General features: G+C 55.4%; 2 protein-coding genes across 15 annotated transcripts in view; one reads left to right on the top strand and one right to left on the bottom strand.

Moving 5' to 3' along the window:
- MCPH1 (microcephalin 1) overlaps positions 1-15,922 on the bottom strand; it is a 156,862-nt gene that overhangs the window by 41,739 nt on the left and 99,201 nt on the right. The window lies entirely within an intron of this gene.
- ANGPT2 (angiopoietin 2) overlaps positions 1-15,922 on the top strand; it is a 45,698-nt gene that overhangs the window by 1,777 nt on the left and 27,999 nt on the right. The window lies entirely within an intron of this gene.

Raw genomic sequence — 15,922 nt, 5'->3', positions numbered from 1 at the left:
GAAAAACGTGGCAATCATGTTAATTGCTCATACATAGCGGATGGAGTAAAGTGCTTTACCAATTTCCTGAATTTATTTACGAAAATAGATCGGGACTCTTAGTAAATGAGAGGAAATTAAATAAAGCAGACCTTACGGTTCTCAGAATCTCAGGGCTTTACCCCAAGGGTGTGTCATTTGTAAACGGGGTGAGTTTTCTAAGTGTCCCCAGGGGGATTCGGCACTGCAGCCCCCTTCGGCTCCAGTGCTGGCTTTGAAGGTGACCCACGTGGGCGGGAGCTCGCGGTCTCACTGGGGTATGCTGTGACAGCAGGGTCCTGTGCTCGGGGCTAGGACGGGTCCACTGTCTCAGAGACTTTTTTAGAGAGTTTAACCAAAATAGGAGATTGAAAGCTCAGTTTTTCTTTCACAAGCGATCGTGTTCACATGGAAACCTGGGAACTATTTACACAAGACCCGCAGTCACCCTGGAATTCCACTTTATGTGGACCATAGATATCGTAAAGGAGGTTTAAACAAATTGGGGAAATAGCAGATCAATCATTAAATATAATGACACTGCGTCGCGATGCTTACATGGTAGAGGATGTGACTATTAAAAGCCACACGGGGACTTTAACAAGCTGGTTTGCCTCATTCGAGACTTTCCCCCGGGAGAGTATAATTATGTTCAGTCTTTCATTTCACCATGAACTTTCTGTTAGGATACCTTATCTTAATCTCAAAATAGATCTCGGCTCCTCATCTGTGTTTCTCATTAACTCTCCTGCGTTCAGAGAGGAAGCGACTTAAGTTATTAGTTGAGCCCCGAGCCTTAATGAATGAATGCTCCGGCACTGCAGTCACGGCTACGAGAGAGGTGGCTGCAAATCAAAAGACAGAAAACAACAAAATCCTGTCAAAACGACCGGCGGCCGTGTAATATGAAACTCATTAGTGCCATCTTCCCGAGCGCCCTCCCTTGCGGCCGAGTCTTCCCGTGAGTCTCTCCTCCTGAGAAGGTCCTAGAGCTCTGCTCTTTTTAAACCCTCTAAAAGTCACAAGTGTGTGAATAACAGTGTTGAGGTTTAAAAGTACGCAGCAACACAGTTTCAAATCCTTGGGAGACGAAACTGCACCCTAAATCCCTGCTCAGCAGTGACTCCCCCCTCCTTTTCAAGGACCGAGCTCAGTCCTGAGCAGCTCCCCGCGTCTCGCTGAGGCTCTGGGAACGCCAGGGCTGACGGCCTCGGGGAGGGAGGGAGGAAATACGCTCCACGCTAGTAAACATCTAATCTGCCCGGCTGGTAAATCATCTCTTAAAATAAACAGCCGAGAAACATAAAAGGATGTTTGCCGAGCCCGAACGCGAGCCTGCCGTGCTGCATTCGCTTAACGAAGCTCAGGGCAGGGCCACCTGGAAGCCAGACGCCGAGCTCACGTCTCTCTCAGACTCGCGACCCGCTCCCCTCGGGTCTTCGAGGCTCTTTAGAGAAGGGACAGGACAAGGAACTCGACGTGGCGCAACCCCCGTGTTCCCCCTTTCCCGGGTTTAGGGAGTGAGTGTCGAGCGGCGGCACAGTGGCCCTTCTGAACCCCTCCTTTAGCTATCTGGCTGAGTCTCGCCGAGGACGCCGCGAGGTCTGTCTGCGCACTGGCTCCACGCCTGCCCTCCTGGCCTGTCTGGGTAGTGAGCACCTGAGGAGTCAGTTTGTGTTCTCACGTGGTTTATGAGCTTCTGGTTGGGGCATGGAAGCAAAAGAGCAAATACGAAACCCACTCAGCGCGATCGCATGCGGCCTCTCTGCTTGTGGGTTTTCTGCTGTGTTTTCTCACCTGTGATAATAAACACTGCTTCTTATCATGAGGGAGAAAATAATGTCATGGGGCAACAGATAAGCCACGCGGTTCAAGGATCAACACCACAGCCTAACACCTGTTGCTAGATTATCGCAGAAAGAAAAAGCACCGTTCTGTGTTTCTCGTCGTTTTACATATTTCCTTTTCTTTAGGGCTGTTCAGTTATTTTTTTAATGCTGCCATATTTCCTTTCTCTCTCTGGCCAATACTGAAAACAAAAGAGAAAGAAAGAGAAAAAAGGAAACCTTTATGCTTTTAAGCAAACTCGTCAAGGAGGAAAATGAGCCCCCATTTCTGGTTAACTTCAGGGCAGACGAGTAGCATTTCAGCTCCTGAGTGCTCAGCGTCCACAGCCTCCGGAGCTAGCGCTAAGACGAAAGCTGTTCTGCATCTCGCCCAAAGATGCCACCCGCCCCTGTCACCTGGCACGACGAGGAAGTGTCAGACTCGTGAATGAGGACAGAGGAATGTGAATGGAGCCACACAGGGAAGGCCGACTTTCTGCTCGGTGGTCAAACAGGATGAGACAGACCCCGCGATGGCTACTGCACCAAATGTACCACAGTCCCACTTGCTAATTCTGCAGCCATTCCAAACCTCTGCCCCAGCGATAGTAAACATACTTCACAAAAACTGACAAATAACTTACGAAATGGATCGTGTCCTGCTAGGAGACCAAATTTTTTTTTTCTTCCCCCAATAAGAGGAAATAGGGAAAGGAAATAAACAACTATTTCACACTGATGAATACTTTAAATTTATAAACAACTGCAAAGCCTATTGTGCTTTAAAACAGAATGTTTTGAAAAATACAGCTACTGCCTATGAAATTGAGGTAAACATTTCCTCTGTCATCTTACTTTTTCTCCTCCCCCAAATGACAGAAACTGGCTAGAAACTGTAAACATGAATTATTGAGATCCTTTTCTTTCTTTAAAAGTAAGAGTAACATATATGCCCTTTTAGTAAGGTATAAGAACTACTTACTCCTCATCGGTCTGTGTGTTGGGAACAGGGCAGTTTTGCCCCTAAAAATAAAATTGCCATTAACAGGAAAAACCGATGAGAGGCTCCCGCGAGCTCAGGCACAGCCCCTGCTCACCCCCCGCCCCCAGGGGCTGTGTGTGTGAGTGTGTCTGAGTGTGTGTGTTTATCACGTGTGGCTGCAAAAACCCCAGAGCTTGGTTCATTAATGGAAAGAAAACGATTTCCATCCTGTCCCCAGCTAACGGTCTCCTGCGGTGCGGGAGCAAAGGGCTGTCCCTACGTGGTGTCTGCCGTGCCCCGAGTCGTGGAGGTGGCTGCTCAGGGCTGGGAGCGAGCACGGGCATTCGCATGAGCTGATGAGCCCCTGCACTGAGGGCGGGAGGAGAACGGCCCCTTTCGTCATCTCGTGGCGTATTAATACCGTTATGGCGGGGGAGAAAGAGGGTTCAAGCTTCACTGTGGTCCGGGAAGTACACCAAATGCGAGCTTGGAAAATGCGCGTGTAACAGAACGTTTGCTATGTTATACCAGATACACAGTACAACACGATGCCACCCACAACACGTGAAATGCAATAGGTGGTTACTGTTCGTCATATGGAGAGTACATGTGCAACATCTGCTTTCCATGGTCACGTGGCCTCTGCTTGTTAAATGGGGTTGTGCAACATACGGGATTAACCAGGCGGCATCGTGCTTTGGGAGAGTCTAGAACCAGGAAACGGCCTTGAGCACACAGCTCCCATATCTCACTTCCTGGTCAGAGACCAGACAGTCTGTACAGTCTCCATCCTGAACTGTGAGAGCCTGTGGGTTTTAATCCATATGGCGTGCCACAGTTTATGAACAGGTGGTAATCCAAGAGTTACCTATAAGCCGGTTACTTTACACGGAACTTGAAAAGGATATGGCCTTCTAAACAGTGATCGGACGCTCCGGGTGGCCCACAGTGCTTATTTTAATCCATAAAATAACTGAAATTTAGTATATTTGCAGTTGGAAAACAGTTCTGATAAACCCTACCGACATAGATAATTTAAAAGCCAAAACAATAAAGTTATGGAAGTACTACATGGGCAATGCAAGATGAAAAGATCAAACCATTTAAACAACGAAAACAGGAAGTGAATTCTCCGTCCTCCTAATCTTTGACCCTTTCTTAAAGATGAGCACTTAGAGATGAATACCAGCCCTTTACTGTGACAAATTTAATATCAAAACAAATGCATTTCCTTCTTAAAACACATACAGGGACTTTATGCCACGATGAGTCTTTTTTTTTGGCTGTCAAATGACATGAAGAGAGGTTGGAAGAGATTTTATTTAGGAAAAGAGTAAAATTTGAAGACTGATGTAAAAGAGAATGTGGACTGAGGGGTGTGTGTGTTGGGGGGGGGGGCGGGAGGAACAGACTAGACGACCTGCGCTGGCGTCTTTCAAGGCAAGAACAAGGGGCTGCGTGTCTGCCGTGACCGTCTCAACAGAGAGGGGGTGGTTGCTATCGGTCCTTGCCGGGGCCAGAGAACCACGCGGGGCCCCGAACGGCGCGGCGCACTTGGCGCACTTCCGGGGCCGACGTGCAGGTGCCGCCCCCGGAGGCCGGGCGCGTGCAGGTGCCGCCCCCGGAGGCCGGGCGCGTGCAGGTGCCGCGGCGGCGGCTCGGCGCACAGCCGCGCCTTCTCCCGGTGCGCGCGTAGCCACGCGGCCTCGCGGCACGCCTCTGCTCCTGTCTCACTGTCTATACCTGTCTGATGAAAAATAACAGCCAAAGTGAGTCATATGCAGTCTCTCCGCTACATCCTTCCTCGGCTTGAAGGAAACTGACAATCGGAGTTTTCTCCTAAAGTATTCTAGGGTTCTTGTGATTATTAAAGAGCCGCTCGACCCGGAGTCACGCGCTTTCATCGCTTGAATAATAGTAATATATGATAGTAGACAGAGCTCCGATAGCACTGACGAAAACACTCTCCGGACCGCACGTCACCTGCCCTTCGAATATCTGGAGCAGGCCGGCGTCGATGGGCCTCGCGGGTTCGGAGTCCTGCATGCGTTACCGGGAGAAAGACGCGGGAAAGCACGCATGTCGCCACCTCTGACGAGAGGCCGAGCTTCCCTCGGGCCTGGAAGCCCGTGGGAAACCCGGAGGGAGCCGGCAAGGAGCACGGGCACAGCGCGATCGCGGCTTGAGCGAAGCCGCTCTGCCCCTCCCAGCCCTCTGGGGCCGCGGTGCAGGGCAGGTGACAGGGGAGTCCAGGTATCTGCTCAACAAACGTTTGCCAAAGGCCCGCGTGTGCCCAGGCAGGAGCTTGGGGTCCACAGTGAGGTGCAGAAAATGGGCGAGTGGCGTGGCACCACGTTCGTGTGGGACCCTGTGACCGCGGTGGCCAGAGCTACAGGAAACGACCGAGAGAGGACAAACAGGTGGGGGGTCCGGGTGTCACGGCATGGGGGGGGTGGATGGGAGCGGGTTTGACGGCGCCGAAGCTGCCTGCACAGAAGGAACATCGAGTAGGACTATTCCCGAATGTCCGCTCGGCTGGGTGACCACAGTAACGCACGGTTACCATAGAGGACAGAGCACACGATGCACAGGACACACACTGCGTTTGCTTCTGTCATTCTGAAACAAGCATCCTTACTGTTGGCTGTCTGTGTATGCCGATGTAGACAGGACTATTTTTAAACGTGCTATACATACTCCAACAGTAAATGTGCCTATATGTATCCGATAACTTATGTATTTCAATTAAAAGTACAAAGGGGGTGATCCTGAGAGGTCAGGTAACGTGGTAGATCCCCCGAGGCGGTAACCATGGCAGCTCCCAGCTCCTGCGAGTCCCATCTTGAGGTACAGCGTGCTCAGGGTCCCGCTCAGGATGACTCAGCGGTGCTGGCACGCCGGGGCCCTCCGCCAGCCTCGGCACACGATGGCCGCCGAGTGACAGCCACGTGACCGAATGCCTGCAGGTAAGAGCGGCCGTCCCCCCAAGTGGGGACCGTGCCGAAGCTGCCGGGCAAGAAACAGGCTGCTGGGAATATCTTGTGGGTAAAATAATGGTATCCCAGTGTAACGGGTCAGAGCGAACTGTGGGATAACCGAGAGATTACGACATGCCAGCCGTACACACGGCAAGAGCTCTTCCTGCAAGCTGACTGAATTTTACATCCAAAAAAGTCGTGTGTGACCTGCCCTGTCCCCTGTATGACTTTGGCAATGACCAGAATGTCTCTCCCACCTGGCATTCTAGGCATAACCAGAAAGACCTGGCGTCAGCATGTTGTTATTGTGTAAAGCGAGAAAACAAAGCTCAATGATTTCCTGTAATCAAAAACTAAAAGTTTTCACGGATACCGTTTTAGAATAAAAGCTTCCACGTTTACTAGGATTAAAATGACTGTTTTATGTAGGGTTTGAAAGTGAAGAGAGAGACTCTCCCCCCCACCTACCTGAGCGTTGAGTCGGGTGTGCTAGCTACGTGCTTTAAGCTAATATTTTAATTAGCTATTTCCCCCATGAAATTGCCTTTTCTTTCCTATCCTCATCTTGGCCTGCACTGGTGAGGATGTGGAGCCCATTGAAAACCTCCTGAGAAGGGGATCACCATCATCACACCTTCAACCTGCTAAAACCATTATCTTTGCAATTCAACCAGAACCTAGTTAAAGCCGATGGGGGGACTCACCCCAGGGGTGCCTGGGCCTGTAATTACTTTGCTCCAAAATCAGCCCCCATCCGGGCTTCCAGCGGCTTTTCACAGGTCTAGAAATAGCTTTTGGAATCTTTACAGAGACCACTTAACAGCACACAGTATCCGCATCCAATATTTAATATTTAAAACACCAACCATCAAGAAAACTACGTATATGTGTTAAGAACAGAACCTGCCATCTTTAAATAGGTAACTTTGTTTTTCGCGGACCACGATGATCTTTTAAGCAGAGATATCAGAACGCAGAGGCCTTGGCAAACACGCTGTTTTGTGCCGACGCCGTTTCCGCCTGCGGAAGTCGCTGCCTCGGGAGGAGGCGGGCGGTCAGCTTCTCCATGTCTCGCTGCTGTCACAGGCCCGTGCGGACGGCCTCCGCATCCACGCCTGCTCGCCTGGGAAGGGTCTTCCTGACGGGGGGCAGGGCTCCACCAGGGCGACTCGTCTGGCGGTTAGCTTGGTGACAACACTCCCCTGATCACCCAGAGTCCCGGGACACGGGCCTGCCCCTCCGCTGTCTGGCTACCTGCGGAGGCGGAGGCGAAGCCTCACTGGTGGGCTCACCTCTGGATGTCACCAGTTAGCACCTGGCGCTGGCCCGGGCACGCTCCACGCTGCAGATCCCCACCCTGGCCCCCCAAAACACGGCTTGGTAGTTAGGTTCGAGGCAAAAGGGGGAAACCGTGCCTAACATCGCTGAATTCACAGTGGGGGGCCACCTCTTTGGTACAACCTGCTGCCTCCCGCAGGGCTTGGGACATCCAGCAGGGCGGCCTCTGTTCTAAGACACGTGGGAGGGGCCTGGGGCCGCCACTCGTCTGTGGGAGGAGCCTCTGAGGCCCTGACACCGCCACCAGCAAGGAGAGGGGAAGCGCCCTCAGAACCTGGGACGGCGTCAGGGGTGTCGCTTTGGGCTAAGGCAGCCCCAGGAACGTAGCCAGAGGAGAGCAGAGGCGACGCTGTGTGCATTCTCCCGAATCCGGGATGACGGCCGTCCACACCAAGCCACGCTGACCAGGGGCAGCGGAGCCTCAGTGCCCACGCAGGCACTGCCTGTGCCGTGAACCGTGTAACCGCGGACAGCCGGCGGGGTGCACCAGGGCGGCCTGAGGCTGCAGATAAGTGTCTGTCGGTTCATGTTTCCTCATTGTATGCAGTCGATGGCTTTTTCTGGAGACCGTTTTCTTAGAGGTTCCAGGCTCACAGCACAGCTGGGCGGAAGGCGGAGATTTCTCCTGCACTTCCTTCCCCCTGCACGCACCTGCCCCCCCGATTCGTCCCGCTGCAGGGGGTCCATGTGTCACAGCAGACGAACTGCACTGCTACGTCGCCGTCACCCAGGGCCCGCGGCTCACGACGGGGTCACTCACTCCTGGGCTCGCGCCCTCTGAGTCCGGACGAGTGGCCGGCGCGTGGCCAGGACGGCGGCGTCACGCGGCACCTCCACCGCCTCCGCTCATCCCCGCCCCCCGCGACGCCGATCCTTTTCTGTCCCACGGTTCCGTCCTTTCCACAAGCCAGCGTCCGATCGGCGTGCGCGGCCTTTTCCAGCGGCCTTCGCCCACGCAGTGAACGGCTTTTCTTAAAAGCGTGGCTGGCTGTCCGTGGGACCTGCGAGTCCGCCTTGTTCAGCTGAGTTGCGGGGCTAACACGCCCACCGCAGGCTCAGAAACGAGAGGCTTCCCGCCCGCAGTGGGGACGTGAGGGGGGTCTGCGCTCCGAGGAGGGTACCGAACAGACACCCCGCAGGGAGCAGCGGGACGCCAGGCCACTGCCGGGCGTCACGGCGACGGGCTTGAACAGCAGGATCAGAAGCACCTTCTCAGGACCCGTGCTGCAGCTCGCGCGGACGACGACAACGCCACGCGCCGGGCCGGACGCTGATCTCACACTGCGGCGGACACCGCCGCGCGGCAGACCTTTGCTCTGGGAGACGACGGGCCCTCTCTCGGCGCGGAGGGCGCCTGTGTGCGCAGGGCCTTCGCTTACCCCGCGGGGCTGAGTGCTGCAGGCGCTGCTCCTCTTCCGTAGGTCCCGTTTTTCACGGAAGAAGGCAGGAACTAAGTAAATATTAAAGAACAGCCCCGAAGTACCTTCTGAGTAGGCATTCTGGGGTTAACTGGTCAACCCGCACATCTTGGTGGAAGAGATCTGAAATTCCTAAGAGGTATTGTTTCTTCTGGGCTCCTGAAAGCATTTTCTCTGCCATCAGATTTGTGGAAGCAACAGATACGATCAATTGTTGGTTATGCGCTGGATAATCATAAACATTAATCTGAAGATCACTCAAGTATTCCTTTGAGTTTTACTGACTACTATCGAGTCTTTGGAATCCTGAAAACTTATTACATGCAGATGTAGCTTAAAATTTCCCTAAGCGAAATTTCTTAATGGGAAATTCTGGTGCAAAAAAATGCTGCCGGAGAGAAGAAATTTTGCTGAACCACATAAAATAATCAAATTCCAACCACAAGCTAATTATCCCTGCTTAACCTTTTACTGTAAGTGTATGAAATTCCTTGTTATTTTTAGCTACTAAGGAACAGATTTTCAAATTTCCTTTAAGAAAAGGAAAGATTATCCAGTTTTAACTTCATCAAGTGTTGCCCGGAACTGATTTTAACTAAACGGTGACACGCTCTTAAAACCTGTGACAGTCGGGATAATGAGAGTATAATGTAAAGAATCGGGATTAATCGGACCCCCACCCTCTGGCCATCCAGGACGGGCAACTAAGGTAAAACGCAGCTCCCTTCGGGGTTATGACGGGCAGTGACTCCAGGCGAACGCGCCCCCCTGGCGGGGCAACGCTTACCGCACAGAATGTATTTACCGGTGCGCGGTGCGCCTGCCCCACCCATGGCGGTGTTACAGCCTCGAGCACAGAATTAACTGACAGGGAGCTGCTTTTCCTTCATTCTTCACCCCAAAATACTACCACCATTCCAGTAAACAGTCTCTGGAGGAGAGAGGGAAAGGATGAAAATAGTTGATGAATAAATAACTCTCTTCGCTTAAGTGGAACCGCTTCTCTGTCCACCTTGGGTTTCAGTGACTCTGATCCTCAGGCAGAGTCACGAGGCGTCCCGCAGCACCTCCCGCCCGTGCGCGCGACCGTGACCCCGGCACCTCCCGCTGGTGTGTGAAACGTCTAGAGTTCTTGCAAAAAGGATGCTGCTCGTGTGACAGCCGCTGTGAGAGGGCAAGACAGAGCAAGGCACCCCCCCCTTGGCGCGCTGTAGTTGGCCCCGAAAAGTGACAGTGGCGACCATGCTGCCCGTCATCGTGACGCAGCCGGCTGGGTCCGGCGCACAGCGCGGTGACATCGCACGACTGCCCACCGGGGCAGACACGGTCCCCCTCCTTCGGAGGGGGCTCAGGCTCAGGGTGGGCGCAGCCGGCACAGCGATCTCGGGGAGGAGCCCCGCGTCTCCCGTGCGGATGGGGGCGCTGACGGGCGTCCCCGGGTCCCCGCTCCGCCGCGGCCGCGTCTCTCCCCGGGGTGCCGAGGGGCCGAGGCGCAGGTGACCCGCGCGGTGCCAGCCCGCGGAGCCGGGACGCAGACCGGGGACGGCCCGTGTCGCAGCCTGGCCGTGGGTGGCGCTGTCCCGCCGCCGCCCCGGCTCTGCTGTCACTCAGGACCGGCGCCTGCGCGGCCCCGGGGAGCCCGTGACAAAGCCGCCGCTCGGCCGCGAGGACCCTGAGCGGCTGCGGCCGCCCCCGCACCACAGGACGCGCGCGCCCCCCGCACGGTGGCGGCGGCACCGGCTCGGCCGTGCTGCGGGCCTCGGGAGGGATCCGCGAACACGGCCGCCCTCCGCGGGGACCCAGCTCGGCCGCCCTCCGCGGTGGGCGTCGCTCGGAGCAAGGCCGCGGTCTCAGGCGGACACCTCGGTGGCCTGTGCACCTGGGTGGCGCCCACGGGGCTCCCTCCTGCCGCGTCCCACCCGGGACCCCCTCCTCCCAGGCTGGCCTCCACGCCCGGGCCAGCGCCGCCCCCGCTGTCGTCTTCGCGGGGGGGGGGGGGTCCCCGCCTCTGCTGTGACGTAACGCTGCCCTGAATGGCTTCCAGGCCTGACCCCCCTGCTAACGAAACGTGCCGGGGGGGCCTCGGTGTGTCCCTCAGGAAACGCTTCCGTGTGGGCCACACCTATTCCCGCTGAGGCCCAGGCGGGGGCCGAGGGGCCGGGGCGCGGGGCCTGCCGCGCCCTCCGCCCTTCCCAGCCGTCCCCCTACAGCGCCTTCCTTGGCCGGCGTCGGCGGAGAGAGACGATTCTGTGCCGTTTCCAGATCAGATCTGGCTCCGGGACTCCCGGGCCTCCTTTACCCGACTCTTCCTGAACGGCAGCGCTCCGACCCGGATGGCCCACGGCCACGCGTGGGGACGCCACGGGGCCGCCTTCCGCTCCGCGCAGCGCGGCTGCTTCCTCATCAGCCACGCGGGCCGCGGAGACGCGCGGCAGGGGCGTCACAAGCCGCGAGCCCCCCTCCAAGGTCGACTGGAGCAGAGCTAGTGGCGCTGGGAACAAGGATTAAAATGCAGATTTGCATCCCAGTTCTGAGCTTACCATCGTCGTTTTCAGTAATTTCCCCAGGAACTCCCCACTCCCCCGCCGCCCCGAAGTGCCCATGCTCCTGGGGACCAATGGCTCAGGGGCTCAGGAACAAGGGAAAGAGGTCTCCACGTACCACCCGGAAAGCACTGGCTGAGCTGCTGGCCCGCCGCGCGGGCGGACCTCACTTCTGCTCTGCCTCTGGCCTCTGGGAGCCACAGGCCTCCTAAGGACTGCGGCGGGCCGAGATTCCAGGGACGAACCGCCCGTAATCTGAACCCCAGGAGCCGCCAAAACGCCAGGGTAGGTCCTTCGGCCGGGACTCGGCAAAGCCACAGAGTGTAAGCTGGCATCGTCACCACTCTAATTTGAAACCAGATTTCTACAACCAAGGGAAGCTCGGCACCACTGGTAAAGTTAAGCTGGCTTGTAGGAGTCAGGACCAATCGCGGCAGCAACCACAGCGACTTCTGGCTAAAAACAGGGGTGAGATGACTCACTTCAATGGAAACAAACAGACCTTCACAATGGGAAACCTTGTCACTGCGCCTTGCTCTCGTGTGTGCTCATCCCATTCCCACGTCCCGGGTGCGCCCCGCGCCTCGTGCCCACGTCCCGGGTGCGCCCCGCCCCGCGTGCCCACGTCCCGGGTGCGCCCCGCCCCGCGCCTCGTGCCCACGTCCCGGGTGCGCCCCGCGCCTCGTGCCCACGTCCCGGGTGCGCCCCGCCCCGCGTGCCCACGTCCCGGGTGCGCCCCGCCCCGCGTCCCCACGTCCCGGGTGCGCCCCGCCCCGCGTCCCCACGTCCCGGGTGCGCCCCACCCCGCCCCGCGTCCCCACGTCCCGGGTGCGCCCCGCCCCGCGTCCCCACGTCCCGGGTGCGCCCCGCCCCGCGACCCCACGTCCCGGGTGCGCCCCGCCCCGCGTCCCCACGTCCCGGGTGCGCCCCGCCCCGCGTGCCCACGTCCCGGGTGCGCCTCGCCCCGCGTCCCCACGTCCCGGGTGCGCCTCGCCCCGCGTGCCCACTTGCGCATGAGTTTGCTGTCCCCACTGAATGAGTCAGTTGAGAGGTGACGCTCAAGCGACTCCTGGGGATGAGCGTCGGCCCTGAGGACGAGGCGGTGTGCTTCCCCGGCCCGGACCATCGCTCAGAAAGCACTCATTATAAATATTTAACCACCCGGAGGTTAAGCGGAGGGAGTCGGCCACCCCCTGGTGGCCTAAGGTGATGCTGTGACCCCTCGTCCCTCCCACAGAGAAGTATCTCTTGAAATGATTTCTTTCCCCTTTAAGGTGTTAGAGAAAATTCAAGCATGCAGAAGAGCAAGTCGGTTCTGAATGGCGTGCTTTTTATAACTCAGGGCAGTGGAGTGAGCAGGAACAGGAATTTTCCACTCGCTTCCCTGGAAGGGCCAAGCCTGGGGGGGCGGAGAGCGGGGGCGGGCCCGGCCTCCAGCACTGAAACTAATTATGGGAAAATGGTCGGCGCGCCCGGACGCTCACCGCAAGCATCTGGAGAATCACACCGAAAGCCTTCTTCCCAAGTCGCTGCGCTGTTCGAGTAAAGCTGGGTGTCCTGCGTGCTACAGAGCGAGCTCAACTTGGAACACGCGAGGGCGGCGAGCGTGCAGACCATAAATCACACGCAGAGCCGGCGCCTCCGTGGAGCTGGCGCAGTGCGCCCCGGCGCCCCGCAGGCCCCGTGCGCGCGGCCGCCTCTGCCCGAGCGGCGTCAGCCCGCGGGGCCACGCGGTGCCAAACGCCCAGCTTGCAAGAAACGCGGCTGTTTTCCTTAATGGTCTCGGAAGTGAGGGAAACACTCCAGGGTGCAGCTCAATGAAGATCTTACACACTTTACTACGCCTTGCTGACTTACTGGTTTTCCAATAAATGTATCAAGTCGTGGAGATGGCAGTTAAAGACGACATCTGGGTGAGGGAAGGAGGGCGGGCGGAGCCGACGCCCTACTAAATGCAAGCGTCCCTGGGAGACAGGTGTTCCACGACTGTCCCAGCTCGGGGCACCCTTAGTTTTTCAGCCTTTTTTTTTTTTTCCACAGCACCTCTAGGCCAAAAGAAGTACCTAACAGTTACACTTATTAAGTAGTTATTCAAACGACTGAGGTATTTATGTCCTGACTATTCAGTGGTCGGCCGAAAACGCGAACACACGAACACATCGGGGCGATGGGGAGAGAAGAGCCCACCCGCACTCAACGTCCCCGCGGGGGGCCCAGGTGCCCGGAGTGGGCCGTGAGGCTCCGCCCCGCTTCTCAGACCCGGGAATCACACGGGGCCTCGTCGCCGGCTCCAGGCTGAAGCTCACGCAGTACTTGCTTTTTAGGACAACGGGCGCCAACGCCCCAGCTGTGCCCGGCGGCGCAATCTAGCGGTGCTGACGCTGTGAGTCCGTCCGCTGGACCCAGCAGGTCCTCCAGGGCCGACGGAGGCTGAGCGCGGCTGCGCCTCCGCCCGCCCCCCAACAGTCTGACAGCGTCCCAGGTCTCCTCCGAGTCTGCTGCGGCACACAGCCTGGGGACTGTGCTGACTCGTGCCATTTAATGTTCACACGAACATCGCACAGTAGGCATTTTACCAACGAGAAACTTGAGGTAAATCAACGGGACGGGATAGCCAGGCAGGACACAGGTGAGCGAGGGTTCACACGCAGGTGCGACCGAGTCCCAGAACCAGCGTCGTGATGAACCCACAACGTCTTCAAACACCGTCCTAACGTCTTTCCTGCCTTCTTAATCCGACACAAATAAAGCCACTTGATTCAGGTTTTTAGGATGCTGCGCAAAAGCAGAAAACACTTGAATTGGAGCTACTCAAAATATGATTAAATTCAAAAGAGGAATTCATTTATTTCACTTTTCTCAGAGTAATTTTGTATTCATTCCAGTGGGCAATGGGTAGCACAACTATTCAGAGAATAAATCATTTTCTTCCTACAGTTGAAAGCCACTGAACTCCAACAAAATGCAACCCATGACTCAGACATTTATTTATTTATTATTTATTTTTAGACTAATGGGAACTGCATGAATTCTTTCTTGGTCTTCCAAGAGCAAATGCCTTTTGTGCTTGATCCGGAAAGAATCGAGTTTCAGAATGTAAAATTACCAATTTACCTAACTGAATGTCTTTAAAACCCTCTTTGGGCAGCTGAAATGGTTTCGCCGAGAGCCTTTTGCAGGCAGTCACTTTACGACCACCTTTCCCAAGTTCCTTTCTAGAGGCAGCGTATGGGCAGAGCCAGCTGAAAGCCACAGACGGAAGTAAAGAAAGCCACTCAGAGGAAGGGGGTGGCAGCGTCACAGCGAACTTTGCCAAACATCTCACGTTTAATACCCTTTCCTTTAAAAAATCTGTCCACTGAAGCCTAAAACACAGGAACTGTGTCAAGTATGTTAACCTTAAATTGACAGCTTCGTGAACTTCCAAAGTATGAATTTATTCATGGACATCAAGACGTGAGGCGTCTCCAGCAGCCCGGAAAGTCTCTTACGATCCTCAGCACTTAGCGGCCCCGCACCCAGGCCCCGCGAACAGCGCCACCCAGAAACCACCGTTCTGACGGCCGCCACCGCAGCAGGTTTGCGCTGTGTTCTTGAATTTGACAGGAACGGGATCGCACAGCAGCGAGCACTGGAGTGCGTGGCTTCCGCTGCTCCTCGTGACGCCTGTGACGGCCCTGGCCTTTATCCGCATTCGGTTCTGTTATTTTTGAAAACAGAGTTGCAGTGCGTTCACACATCTAATCAGTCCCCACGGAGCAACATCACAAATCAAAATAAAAATTCTATGTGAGAAAGAAACCAGTGAAAACTGCTCGCCAAAGACTGTCATTTGGCAGTTCCGAGTTAGTATCACATAACTGGGCACAAAGCATAGTTCAAGTCCTCGCAGTTTGGACGGGTCAGCAGATTTTATATATAGCAAGCTGGCAGGTAAGAAGCTTCCTTCATGGCGAGGTGTAACTCTATGTGCCATATCTGTGTCTTTATTTAAATGAAATTTTATGGGAAAATTACTTAGTAACTAAAGCTATAAAAATAAAATAATGTGTTTAAACTCCATTTGGAGCAAAGAGACCTTTCGTTTATGGCCAAATTTTCATATGTATTCTTACTCAACTCCTGAAGACAAAGTGAGCACCTAATACGTGAATGACACACCGGGAACAAAAGATTGAAATAAGCTCTCTCTAAAAGTGGGTCAGAAACAGCGTCATCTCCAGAACTGGTACTTTGTAAAGAGAAGTCTGATACAACATATATTTTGCAGCAGGACACTCTCATTTCGGGTGGGGAGGCGTAATTACAGGCTCGCGGACGGACTCGCCCGCAGTCGCGATCACCACGCGGACTTCCCGGGGCCGCCCTCTGGTGGTGGAGTCGCACCGCGGCCACCCACGGGCGAGCGGCCGCACAACGGCGCCCTGGACGGCGCGCCACGCACAGACGCGGCCCACGCCAGGGGCTCCAATGCGCCTTCCGCGGCGACCGGGGCCCGGCCGGAGCACCGCCCGTCACTAGCACACAGCAAACGCCTCGACACGTGCTTCACACGCCTCTTGGCAAAGTTCAGATCAAGAAATGAAGACAAGAGCTATGTTTAGTTAAAAATAAAAAAGTCATACTGTTCTGTCTTGCCACGTAATTTGGGCAATGAATATTGTTTTGCTTTTGCTGCATTGTTTCTGATTAGGAAAACATTCCAGCATTGGTCAGGTTTAAAGTAAGCTGCTAACATGCTTAAAAATGCATTACAGCATTAAAAGTTAACTTGTAAGAGCCTAAACAAATAATTTTTATTTTTAATGTGAGTTAAAAA

This window comes from Rousettus aegyptiacus, unplaced genomic scaffold (assembly GCF_014176215.1).
Source record: "Rousettus aegyptiacus isolate mRouAeg1 unplaced genomic scaffold, mRouAeg1.p scaffold_m13_p_11, whole genome shotgun sequence".
Lineage (NCBI taxonomy): Eukaryota > Metazoa > Chordata > Mammalia > Chiroptera > Pteropodidae > Rousettus > Rousettus aegyptiacus.
The sequence above is the reverse complement of the archived record's forward strand: the minus strand, read 5'-3'. Positions and strand labels throughout refer to the sequence as shown.